General features: G+C 38.7%; 3 pseudogenes; all 3 read left to right on the forward strand.

The window, feature by feature from the left end:
- Positions 1 to 310: 310 nt before the first annotated feature.
- LOC149173594 (uncharacterized) lies at positions 311 to 2005 on the forward strand (annotated as a pseudogene).
- A 2968-nt stretch (positions 2006 to 4973) lies between these two features.
- LOC149173595 (uncharacterized) lies at positions 4974 to 6590 on the forward strand (annotated as a pseudogene).
- A 2939-nt stretch (positions 6591 to 9529) lies between these two features.
- LOC149173596 (uncharacterized) lies at positions 9530 to 10990 on the forward strand (annotated as a pseudogene).
- Positions 10991 to 14055: the final 3065 nt, after the last annotated feature.

Consider the following 14055-nt stretch of genomic DNA (forward strand, 5'->3'; position numbering starts at 1 on the left):
ATAAAGGTTTGGTGTTAGTCCCTTTGCAGGTTCCTGCAGATGAAAGTCACGTTTTTCTTCTCTATCAGGATTAGGCTTTTAGGCTTATCTTTCTCAAGATATGGAAAAAATTGGTATTGCTGGGTCAAATGGCACTCCTTACATATGACAGCTGGCAAGAAAAATTGATCACCACCAAGCAGAGAATTTCGGTATGGATGTGGCCATCATGGTCATACTCAAAGACCGCCCTTAAATGTTTCAGTTGGCGATACATTATTATTGATGAAGCATATCTAATAAAGAATGAAGTTCACTTCTTGCAAAGACTATGAGAATCTACAACACCAACTACAGGCTTCTTATAACCGGCACACCTCTTCAAAACAGTTTTCACAAACTCTGGTTTCTTCTCAAATTCTTACTTCCAGAAATTCTTATGATCCTTGTGGGTGCAGGTCTAGCAGGCTCTGTTGTTCTGAAGAATGGTCGCTTGTCTGATATTATTTCAGAAATTCAGTCAATGATAACACGATTGGATAAAGGAGGAGAATCATTAAATGGCAATCTCTGTCTGAAGCTGAGCGAACGAATGTTCAAGGAATCTCCGTGGCCCTCGGTGGAGGCCATTGCTCCATTCGTCGACAACGATCATGTATTCTGTTTGCTTTACAGAGAAATGTGGTTCCGCCATCTTTATGCGAGGCTGTCCCCAAATCTGAAGCAGCGGGTCGAATCCTGGGACAATTATTGTAGTCTTTTTCAGGTCATTGTTCATGGCGTGGTTAACATGCAGTTACCGAATCAATGGCTCTGGGATATGATCGATGAGTTTATTTATCAGTTTCAGTCATTTTGTCAGTATCGTGCTAAGCTCATAAACAAGACTGATCAAGAACTAGCTTTTCTGCGGGAATGTGACGAGGTGTGGAATGTCTATAGTGTGCTCAACTATTTACAGGCTCTTGTTGAGAAGTCTGTGATCATCCAGATCCTAGAGGAAGAGAAAGAAGGTAATTTAACATTTACTGCAACTGATGGATATGACTACAATGGAGGAAGCAATGTTCTGAAGGTTCTGGGATACTTTAGTATTATTGGTCTACTTCGTGTACATTTCCTTCTTGGAGATTATTACAGTGGACTCAAGTGCTTAGCACCTATAGATGTTAACCAGACAGGTGTCTACAATTCAGTGATTGGAAGCCATATCATAACTACTTATTATTATGGATTCACCAACCTTATGTTGAGAAGGTATGTTGAGGCAATACGGGCCTTCAATCAAGTTCTGTTGTATATAATAAAGACCCAACAGTTCCATCAAAAGTCTCCACAGTTTGACCAAATTCTGAAGAAAAATGAACAGATGTATGCTCTATTGGATATATGCCTCTCTATCTGTCCACAAATGAAGCTTGTTGAGGAAAATGTGAACGATCGGCTGAAAGAGAAGTATGGAGAGAAGATGGCAAGAATGCATTGAAGAGATGAGGCTGTGTATGACGAACTTTTTTCATATGCCTGTCCTAAATTTATTACTCCTTCAGTACCAAACTATGATGAAACTCTTGTAAATTATAACCAGGATGCATATAGGCTTCAGTTGAAGTTGTTCTTATCAGAAGTAAGACAGCAACAACTTTTGTCAGGTCTACGGAGCTTCTTGAAGTTGTATACATCCATCTCAATGGAAAAGCTCGCGAATTTTATGGACGTTGATGAGTCTACCTTAAGGACAACTCTTATGACATACAAGCATAAGACTCATGCAATTGATCATGATGGAAGAATTATATCAAATGCGGATGTTGACTTTTATATTGATGAGGATATTGTTCATATTGTTGAATCAAAGTCTTCAAAGCTATACGCTGATAACTTTATGTGTCACATTATCAAGTGTGAAGAGATTATTAGTGATTTGGACAGAGTTAAGCTTGAATAAGATGGTTGTTGTTTTTGCATTATGGAAATGCCAGCTGTAATGAGGTCAAACATCCAAATTTTGTAATTAGAGAAGAGCAGTCTTAAGCGATGAACAGTGGCGATCATTTAGCTATGAAAGGAATACTGTGCTTTTGAAATTATACAGCAGTTTCGTAGCGCGCTACGAAACTGTTGTAGCTGCATGTTACAATTCAGTTGATCAATTATGATTGACAAAGCAGCAAATCTTTTTGAAAGGTTTTGTCATCACATAGGTACATGAAAACGGTGAACAGCACATCAAGGACATGGCAGTCTGCTCCATTTTGGGTAATTAAAGGATAAAGGACATGCTTATTTGCATTCGAATATTTTGGGGAAAACTGAAGCCGAGAAGCAAGGATAGTCTCCTAATATTTCTGGGCAGTTAAGAAGATTCAGCATCCAAGGTCAACATGGAGCATTAAACACCCATCTCAGCCAAACTAAAAGAAAACCAGATGTCAAAGAACGAGGAGAAGCCATCATGCATGTAATATGGAGTTAGAGTCATAGTTGATTTAGATCTCTAAAACAAACTCCAATCAACACCTTGTTGTATTTATTAGTTAGTTAAAGGGTTAATAGGTGTCATAGAAGTAGTTTTCGAATTCCCCTCATGCTGGAGGAGGAATCTCGATCAGTTAGAATAAGAGTTCTATATATAACTGAAACAGCAATGTAATCAGGGTTGGAAAATTTTATGATATAGCTTGTATTTGGCTTATGTAAAGACTCATTTTCAGTAATATAATTTTGACTTTACTTCTCAGGATTCATGAAGGATTTCTTATGTTCAGAATATGTGATCTTGTCCTTCCCATAATTTTTACAGTGGTATAGATGTATAATCACTCAGAATTCACTGAATGTGCTCTGATTTCCTGTATGCATTTATAAACTGTGGTCCCATATGAGTTATGTTCTGAATGTCTAAATGCTGAGTGCCCTGAATTCTATGTAAGGTTGAGTTCACTGTTATATGAGGTGTTGTTGACTCCATAAGCCCAATGGATAGTTGTTTAATGTATTTCCAGCATTCATATTTTTCACAGTTGTTCTATAAGAGTTAGTCATCTTATCTTTAATCAAAATCATTAATCCTTTAAGAGAGAGCCCTCTCAGGTTGAGGAGGCTAAGCCTCAGCCTAAAGTAGGTCTGAAATAGTTACTTAGAGTCAACCTGACCAGCAGCCTATCAGGGTATGATTTTGAGATAACATTTTGGTGCGTCTGTCGGGAGCCTGAAGATTATTCATTCCCGAAATCATGAAGCTGAACTTCTGAAGGTAGTAGGAGCTCAGAAGGTTTTCGAGGCTGCAATCTACCTTGGCGACTCCATTGTTGAAGAATTCGAAATTCATACATTCATGGTGATTCCACTGGAGTTATGAAGGACCCAGATGCTACCATTCTTATTTCAAGGTATGCATGCATAAATTTTTCAGGAATTCATGGTTTCCCAAATCATTTTCCCAAGGATGCATATTTTCTAAGGAATGTTCCAAAATTCAATGGAGAAGATTTGAGTTTAACTTTGAAGCATATATCAGATTTTTGTGATTTTACAGAGCTTCTTAGAGTTAAACATGAGGATGTTTGCATTATGTTGTTCTATGATTCATTTCAAGGGAAATGTAAACAATGGATTGAAAGCTTTCCTACCAAATCCATTAAGTCATTTGAAGACTTTTGGTTTATGTTTTTGGAGGAATGGATAGATAGATCAGAGGTGGTGGCAAACTCTCCTTCAGTTCAAAGTTTCAAACAGTGGAATGATCATCATATTAATGAAGAAATAGATGAAAGTTTTTCTTTGTCCTTGTCTTCGTATCTAAAATCATTTGAGTGCAAGGCAGAGGATAAGATGAAATTTTTGGATGAAGTTGCTAAGGACATTGAGAAAGACATTGAAGGTTTACAAGGTCAAATTCAGGCATATAGTCTTCATAATCATTATCATTATTTTCAGAAGCTTTCCATGGCAGAACAAAAGGAGAGAGTGTTGCTTCCTTTCTCTTTCACGATTGAGGAACTGTACACTGTTGTTGAAGATCAGTTTGCACAACCAGAAAGTTACAAGAATCATCAAGCTGATCAGGTATTCTGGGATCCGATAGCCAAATATATGGAAGAGTTTTACTTTCCAGTGTTTCAGTTTTTCTATGAAGATCAGAGGCAATTTCAGTGGCACTGGTCATCACAATATCATTGTGGCTCTGAACTCCGAGGCAGTGAAAAAACTCAAATATCAGATAAGAAAAATGATTGGCTGCATTGGAAATTTCACATTGATTGAGCTGAAAGAAGTTTGAATTGTTAGGGTAGGTAGGTAGGAAAATGCAAATAAGCTCAAGGTTGACTGAGAATTTTTTCAGTAGATGTAGATTTCTTTCTCCTACAGTGATCATCAAGCTTAAGCTCGAGGTGAAATCCCAAGAAGCTGGAAAGGAATGTTTATCAAGAAAATCTATGTTTTTCATAAAGAGGACAAAGCACTGGACCTGCATGTTCTTAGTGTACCGCAGGAGCACACTATCCTAAGTGGAGCCACCTGTTATCACTCAAGGAAAATATTTTAAATTCTGAACATCAATTTTTAAATTGTTATAAAGGTTTGGTGTTAGTCCCTTTGCAGGTTCCTGCAGATGAAAGTCACGTTTTTCTTCTCTATCAGGATTAGGCTTTTAGGCTTATCTTTCTCAAGATATGGACAAAATTGGTATTGCTGGGTCAAATGGCACTCCTTACATATGACAGCTGGCAAGAAAAATTGATCACCGCCAAGCAGAGAATTTCGGTATGGATGTGGCCATCATGGTCATACTCAAAGACCGCCCTTAAACGTTTCAGTTGGCGATACATTATTATTGATGAAGCGCATATAATAAAGAATGAAGTTCACTTCTTGCAAAGACTATGAGAATCTACAACACCAACTATAGGCTTCTTATAACCGGCACACCTCTTCAAAACACTTTTCACAAACTCTGGTTTCTTCTCAAATTCTTACTTCTAGAAATTCTTATGATCCTTGTGGGTGCAGGTCTAGCAGGCTCTGTTGTTCTAAAGAATGGTAGCTTGTCTGATATTATTTCAAAAATTCAGTCAATGATAACACGATTGGATAAAGGAGGAGAATCATTAAATGGCAATCTCTGTCTGAAGCTGAGCGAACGAATGTTCAAGGAATCTTCGTGGCCCTCAGTGGAGGCCATTGCTCCATTCGTCGACAACGATCATGTATTCTGTTTGCTTTACAGAGAAATGTGGTTCCGCCATCTTTATGCGAGGTTGTCCCCAAATCTGAAGCAGCGGGTCGAATCCTGGGACAATTATTGTAGTCTTTTTCAGGTCATTGTTCATGGCGTGGTTAACATGCAGTTACCGAATCAATGGCTCTAGGATATGATCGATGAGCTTATTTATCAGTTCCAGTTGTTTTGTCAGTATCGTGCTAAGCTCAGGAACAAGACTGGTCAAGAACTAGCTTTTCTACGGGAATGTGACGAGGTGTGGAATGTCTATAGTGTGCTCAACTATTTACAGGCTCTTGTTGAGAAGTCTGTGATCATCCAGATCCTAGAGGAAGAGAAAGAAGGTAATTTAACATTTACTGCAACTGATGGATATGACTACAATGGAGGAAGCAATGTTCTGAAGGTTCTGGGATACTTTAGTATTATTGGTCTACTTTGTGTACATTGCCTTCTTGGAGATTATTACAGTGGACTCAAGTGCTTAGCACCTATAGATGTTAACCAGGCAGGTGTCTACAATTCAGTGATTGGAAGCCATATCACAAGTACTTATTATTATGGATTCACCAACCTTATGTTGAGAAGGTATGTTGAGGCAATACGGGCCTTCAATCACGTTCTGTTGTATATAATAAAGACCCAACAGTTCCATCAAAAGTCTCCACAGTTTGACCAAATTCTGAAGAAAAATGAACAGATGTATGCTCTATTGGCTATATGCCTCTCTATCTGTCCACAAATGAAGCTTGTTGAGGAAAATGTGAACGATCAGCTGAAAGAGAAGTATGGAGAGAAGATGGCAAGAATGCATTGAAGAGATGAGGCTGTGTATGACGAACTTTTTTCATATGCCTGTCCTAAATTTATTACTCCTTCAGTACCAAACTATGATGAAACTCTTGTAAATTATAACCAGGATGCATATAGGCTTCAGTTGAAGCTATTCTTATCAGAAGTAAGACAGAAACAACTTTTGTCAGGTCTACGGAGCTTCTCGAAGTTGTATACATCCATTTCAATGGAAAAGCTCGCGAATTTTATGGACGATGATGAGTCTACCTTAAGGACAACTCTTATGACATACAAGCATAAGACTCATGCAATTGATCATGATGGAAGAATTATATCAAATGCGGATGTTGACTTTTATATTGATGAGGATATTGTTCATATTGTTGAATCAAAGTCTTCAAAGCTATACGCTGATAACTTTATGCGTCACATTATCAAGTGTGAAGAGATTATTAGTGATTTGGACAGAGTTAAGCTTGAATAAGATGGTTGCTGTTTTTGCATTATGGAAATGCCAGCTGTAATGAGGTCAAACATCCAAATTTTGTAATTAGAGAAGAGCAGTCTTAAGCCATGAACAGTGGCGATCATTTAGCTATGAAAGGAAGACTGTGCTTTTGAAATTACACAGCAGTTTCGTAGCGCGCTACGAAACTGCTGTAGCTGCATGTTACAATTCAGTTGATCAATTATGATTGACAAAGCGGCAAATCTTTTTGAAAGGTTTTGTCATCACACAGGTACATGAAAACGGTGGACAGCACATCAAGGACGTGGCAGTCTGCTCCATTTTGGGTAATTAAAGGATAAAGGACATGCTTATTTGCATTCAAATATTTTGGAGAAAACTGAAGCCGAGAAGCAAGGATAGTCTCCTAATATTTCTGGGCAATTAAGAAGATTCAGCATCCAAGGTCAACATGGAGCATTAAACACCCATCTCAGCCAAACTAAAAGAAAACCAGATGTCAAAGAACGAGGAGAAGCCATCATGCATGTAATATGGAGTTAGAGTCATAGTTGATTTAGACCTCTAAAAAAAACTCCAATCAACACCTTGTTGTATTTATTAGTTAGTTAAAGGGTTAATAGGTGTCATAGAAGTAGTTTTCGAATTCCCCTCATTCTGGAGGAGGAATCTCGATCAGTTAGAATAAGAGTTCTATATATAGCTAAAACAGCAATGTAATCAGGTTTGGAAAATTTTATGATATAGCTTGTATTTGGCTTATGTAAAGACTCATTTTCAGTAATATAATTTTGACTTTACTTCTCAGGATTCATGAAGGATTTCTTATGTTCAGAATATGTGATCTTGTCCTTCCCATAATTCTTACAGTGGTATAGATGTATAATCACTCAGAATTCATTGAATGTGCTCTGATTTCCTGTATGAATTTATAAACTGTGGTCCCATATGAGTTATGTTCTGAATGTCTAAACGCTGAGTGCCCTGAATTCTATGTAAGGTTGAGTTCACTGTTATATTGAGGTGTTGTTGACTCCATAAGCCCAATGCATAGTTGTTTAATGTATTTCCAACATTCATATTTTTCACAGTTGTTCTATAAGAGTTAGTCATCTTATCTTTAATCAAAATCATTAATCCTTTAAGAGAGAGCCCTCTCAGGTTGAGGAGGCTAAGCCTCAGCCTAAAGTAGGTCTGAAATAGTTACTTAGAGTCAACCTGACCAGCAGCCTATCAGGGTATGATTTTGAGATAACATTTTGGTGCGTCTGTCGAGAGCCTGAAGATTATTCATTCCCGAAATCATGAAGCTGAACTTCTGAAGGTAGTAGGAGCTCAGAAGGTTTTCGAGGCTACAATCTACCTTGGCGACTCCATTGTTGAAGAATTCGAAATTCATACGTTCATGGTGATTCCACTGGAGTTATGAAGGACCCAGATGCTACCATTCTTATTTCAAGGTATGCATGCATAAATTTTTCAGGAATTCATGGTTTCCCAAATCATTTTCCCAAGGATGCATGTTTTCTAAGGAATGGTCCAAAATTCAATGGAGAAGATTTGAGTTTAACTTTGAAGCATATATCAGATTTTTGTGATTTTACAGAGCTTCTTAGAGTTAAACATGAGGATGTTTGCATTATGTTTTTCTATGATTCATTTCAAGGGAAATGTAAACAATGGATTGAAAGCTTTCCTACCAAATCCATTAAGTCATTTGAAGACTTTTGGTTTATGTTTTTGGAGGAATGGATAGATAGATCAGAGGTGGTGGCAAACTCTCCTTCAGTTCAAAGTTTCAAACAGTGGAATGATCATCATATTAATGAAGAAATAGATGAAAGTTTTTCTTTGTCCTTGTCTTCGTATCTAAAATCATTTGAGTGCAAGGCAGAGGATAAGATGAAATTTTTGGATGAAGTTGCTAAGGACATTGAGAAAGACATTGAAGGTTTACAAGGTCAAATTCAGGCATATAGTCTTCATAATCATTATCATTATTTTCAGAAGCTTTCCATGGCAGAACACAAGGAGAGAGTGTTGCTTCCTTTCTCTTTCACGATTGAGGAACTGTACACTGTTGTTGAAGATCAGTTTGTACAACCAGAAAGTTACAAGAATCATCAAGCTGAGCAAGTATTATAGGATCCTATAGCCAAAAATATGGAAGAGTTTTACTTTCCAGTGTTTCAGTTTTTCTATGAAGATCAGAGGCAATTTCAGTGGCACTGGTCATCACAATATCATTGTGGCTTTGAACTCCGAGGCAGTGAAAAAACTCAAATATCAGATAAGAAAAATGATTGGCCGCATTGGAAATTTCACACTGATTGAGATGAAAGAAGTTTGAATTGTTAGGGTAGGTAGGTAGGAAAATGCAAATAAGCTCAAGGTTGACTGAGAATTTTTTCAGTAGATGTATATTTCTTTCTCCTACAATGATCATCAAGCTTAAGCTCGAGGTGAAAGCCCAAGAAGCTGGAAAGGAATGTTTATCAAGAAAATCTATGTTTTTCATAAAGAGGACAAAGCACTGGACCTGCATGTTCTTAGTGTACCGCAGGAGCACACTATCCCAAGTGGAGCCACCTGTTATCACTCAAGGAAAATATTTTAAATTCTGAACATCAATTTTTAAATTGTTATAAAGGTTTGGTGTTAGTCCCTTTGCAGGTTCCTGCAGATGAAAGTCACGTTTTTCTTCTCTATCAGGATTAGGCTTTTAGGCTTATCTTTCTCAAGATATGGACAAAATTGGTATTGCTGGGTCAAATGGAACTCCTTACATATGACAGCTGGCAAGAAAAATTGATCATCGCCAAGTACAGAATTTCGGTATGGATGTGGCCATCATGGTCATACTCAAAGACCGCCCTTAAACGTTTCAGTTGGCGATACATTATTATTGATGAAGCGCATATAATAAAGAATGAAGTTCACTTCTTGCAAAGACTATGAGAATCTACAACACCAACTACAGGCTTCTTATAATTGGCACACCTCTTCAAAACAGTTTTCACAAACTCTGGTTTCTTCTCAAATTCTTACTTCTAGAAATTCTTATGATCCTTGTGGGTTCAGGTCTAGCAGGCTCTATTGTTCTGAAGAATGGTCGCTTGTTTGATATTATTTCAGAAATTCAGTCAATGATAACACGATTGGATAAAGGAGGAGAATCATTAAATGGAAATCTCTGTCTGAAGCTGAGCGAACGAATGTTCAAGGAATCTTCGTGGCCCTCAGTGGAGACCATTGCTCCATTCATCGACAACGATCATGTATTCTGTTTGCTTTACAGAGAAATGTGGTTCCGCCATCTTTATGCGAGGTTGTCCCCAAATCTGAAGCAGTCGGTCGAATCCTAGGACAATTATTGTAGTCTTTTTCAGGTCATTGTTCATGGCATGGTTAACATGTAGTTACCGAATCAATGGCTCTGGGATATGATCGATGAGTTTATTTATCAGTTCCAATCGTTTTGTCAGTATCGTGCTAAGCTCAGGAACAAGACTGATCAAGAACTAGCTTTTCTGCGGGAATGTGACGAGGTGTGGAATGTCTATAGTGTGCTCAACTATTTACAGGCTCTTGTTGAGAAGTCTATGATCATCCAGATCCTAGAGGAAGAGAAAGAAGGTAATTTAACATTTACTGCAACTGATGGATATGACTACAATGGAGGAAGCAATGTTCTGAAGGTTCTGGGATACTTTAGTATTATTGGTCTACTTCGTGTACATTGCCTTCTTGGAGATTATTACAGTGGACTCAAGTGCTTAGCACCTATAGTTGTTAACCAGACAGGTGTCTACAATTCAGTGATTGGAAGCCATATCACAACTACGGGCAATACGGGCCTTCAATCAAGTTCTGTTGTATATAATAAAGACCCAACAGTTCCGTCAAAAGTCTCCACAGTTTGACCAAATTCTGAAGAAAAATGAACAGATGTATGCTCTATTGGCTATATGCCTCTCTATCTGTCCAGAAATGAAGCTTGTTGAGGAAATAACGATCAGCTGAAAGAGAAGTATGGAGAGAAGATGGCAAGAATGCATTGAAGAGATGAGGCTGTGTATGACGAACTTTTTTCATATGCCTGTCCTAAATTTATTACTCCTTCAGTACCAAACTATGATGAAGCTCTTGTAAATTATAACCAGGATGCATATAGGCTTCAGTTGAAGCTGTTCTTATCAGAAGTAAGACAACAATAGCTTTTGTCAGGTCTACGGAGCTTCTTGAAGTTGTATACATCCATCTCAATGGAAAAGCTCGCGAATTTTATGGACGTTGATGAGTCTACCTTAAGGAAAACTCTTATGACATACAAGCATAAGACTCATGAAATTGATCATGATGGAAGAATTATATCAAATGCGGATGTTGACTTTTATATTGATGAGGATATTGTTCATATTGTTGAATCAAAGTCTTCAAAGCTATACGCTGATAAAGTTATGTGTCACATTATCAAGTGTGAAGAGATTATTAGTGATTTGGACAGAGTTAAGCTTGAATAAGATGGTTGTTGTTTTTGCATTATGGAAATGCCAGCTGTAATGAGGTCAAACATCCAAATTTTGTAATTAGAGAAGAGCGGTCTTAAGCCATGAACAGTGGCGATCATTTAGCTATGAAAGGAAGACTATGCTTTTGAAATTACACAGCAGTTTCGTAGCGCGCTACGAAACTACTGTAGTTGCATGTTACAATTCAGTTGATCAATTATGATTGACAAAGTGGCAAATCTTTTTGAAAGGTTTTGTCATCACACAGGTACATGAAAACGGTGGATAGCACATCAAGGACGTGGCATTCTGCTCCATTTTGGGTAATTAAAGGATAAAGGACATGATTATTTGCATTCGAATATTTTGGGGAAAACTGAAGCCGAGAAGCAAGGATAGTCTCCTAATATTTCTGGGCAGTTAAGAAGATTCAGCATCCAAGGTCAACATGGAGCATTAAACACCCATCTCAGCCAAACTAAAAGAAAACCAGATGTCAAAGAACGAGGAGAAGCCATCATGCATGTAATATGGAGTTAGAGTCATAGTTGATTTAGATCTCTAAAAAAAACTCCAGTCAACACCTTGTTGTATTTATTAGTTAGTTAAAGGGTTAATAGGTGTCATTAGAAGTAGTTTTCGAATTCCCCTCATGCTGGAGGAGGAATCTCGATCAGTTAGAATAAGAGTTCTATATATAGCTGAAACAGCAATGTAATCAAGGTTGGAAAATTTTATGATACAGCTTGTATTTGGCTTATGTAAAGACTCATTTTCAGTAATATAATTTTGACTTTACTTCTCAGGATTCATGAAGGATTTCTTATGTTTAGAATATGTGATCTTGTCCTTCCCATAATTTTTACATTGGTATAGATGTATAATCACTCAGAATTCACTGAATGTGCTCTGATTTCCTGTATGCATTTATAAACTGTGGTCCCATATGAGTTATGTTCTGAATGTCTAAATGCTGAGTGCCCTGACTTCTATGTAAGGTTGAGTTCACTGTTATATTGAGGTGTTGTTGACTCCATAAGCCCAATGGATAGTTGTTTAATGTATTTCCAGCATTCATATTTTTCACAGTTGTTCTATAAGAGTTAGTCATCTTATCTTTAATCAAAATCATTAATCCTTTAAGAGAGAGCCCTCTCAGGTTGAGGAGGCTAAGCCTCAGCCTAAAGTAGGTCTGAAATAGTTACTTAGAGTCAACCTGACTAGCAGCCTATCAGGGTCTGATTTTGAGATAACACATGCAACAACTCAACTGACCCACAAAGAAAGCGTACTTCCTTCTGAGAGCTGCATGTGCCACATTTGTAGCTCAAACTGAAGTGCTCCAAGAGAATAAGATCAAGTTTATAGTCCAAATATTATTATGAGACAATAATATTTGACTTTTCTATTTTTGACAGCCAGTCTAAAAATCGACTTTGATCACTCCTGCTGTGATCACTCCTGCTGTGATCACTCCTGTTGTGGTCACTCCTGCTGTGATCATCCCTGTTGTGGTCACTGCTGTTGTGATCATCCCTACTGGGATCCAAAAATAGAACTTGCGCCATTTGCCTACGGGCCCATTTAGTGAAGGCGACTCTTTTCACTAAGCTCCATCATCTTGTTGCATTCTCAACAAGAATTTCTTGTTGCACACTTTTCAACACTCCCTCTCAACAAGAAAGGCTTCCTCTCAAACCTGATCCTGTAACTCTGGAATCTTCTCCATGCAACACATCTGGCCGGTCCACTTCCTCTGTCATCAAGTCTCTGACTGCTATTGCCTCTGTTTACTGAAGACTCTGCATCTCTGTGCTCTTCAGTATCTGACTACTCTAGCCTCTGTCACTTTGATCTCTGACTGCATCCGTTCTACTGCTGGTTCTATCTCCCAGCATTGCATCCGCACTGCACCTCCCAACTGACCTCCCTATTGGGCTAGAAACATCCTCTGATGTTGAAGCTCTAGCTACTACTAACAAGTGCTCCCTCTCTGACATCTGTGCTACTGCAACATCTCCATGCATCTCGCACCATTGCACACCTCTCTGGGCCACCTAGCACTGTGCAAAACACGTGTGCCTCTCGCATTGTTGCAGCCTGCTAGTTATGCACTATCCTAGGATTCCCTACACTATCGCTCTCTTTGCCGCTCCATCCGCATCTATCTCTACCCAATCAGTCAATTCCTGCTACTCCACATCAGGGCTCCCATAGCAAGGTCTCATCCAAGAGGTTGGGTACCTCAAGGATCCTACCCCTCCTCCTTGGGACGATCAATCCACATCACCCCACCTCCTACCTGGAGGTATGGCTGCATGCGATCCCTCAGCCCACCTGGCTTGAAGTTTCCCCCTACTGGAGGTTTCTAGATGAGCAGATGTCTCTAATCGATCTCCTCTCATCTTCCCTTGTTTTGGCTCCTCCACAACCTCCTAAAGTTGCTGCACCAATCGTGGCTCCTCTACAATCGTCTGAGACTTCTTCTGGCTCTGCATGTTGAGAGGTAATATACGCTCCCTCTCAACCACCAAGTCTCCATCAATTGCCTTGCTGCTCAAGGCTTTGCATGCATCTTGAACCTCAAGAGCATACAGGTTCTTGACCCGTGAACCAATCTGCTTCACCTGTCTAGTGATGATGTGTCTAAGGAAAACCTTTCCCTTACTGAAGACCACATCATAGCCTCTATCTTCTAGCATCGTGATCGACACCAGGTTTCTCTTCAGTCCTGGTACATACATGACATCGTTCAAGGTAAGGCGAGATCCATTCTCCTTCTGAAAAATAACCATGCCTACACCTGAGACACTATACTTCTCATCATTACCCATCCCTATGAGTATCTGGAGATCTTTCTCCTCCAAAGTACTGAACAAAATTTTGTCATCGGTCATGTGGAAAGAAGCTACTGTCAAGAAACCAACCACTTCCTATCATGGATGAAACCATGCATGTGAAGAGGGTGAAATACAACTCAAACTGTGAAGCAAGTGCCTCACCTTCAGATCCTTCCCCGGATCCCTTCTTGGACTTCTTCTTTGGGCAATTAGTAGCATAATGACCCAACTCATGAC

Source organism: Pinus tabuliformis, chromosome 4_2, assembly GCF_031772625.1.
Source record: "Pinus tabuliformis cultivar Carrire ecotype Pingquan chromosome 4_2, CPIR1, whole genome shotgun sequence".
Taxonomy (NCBI): domain Eukaryota; kingdom Viridiplantae; phylum Streptophyta; class Pinopsida; order Pinales; family Pinaceae; genus Pinus; species Pinus tabuliformis.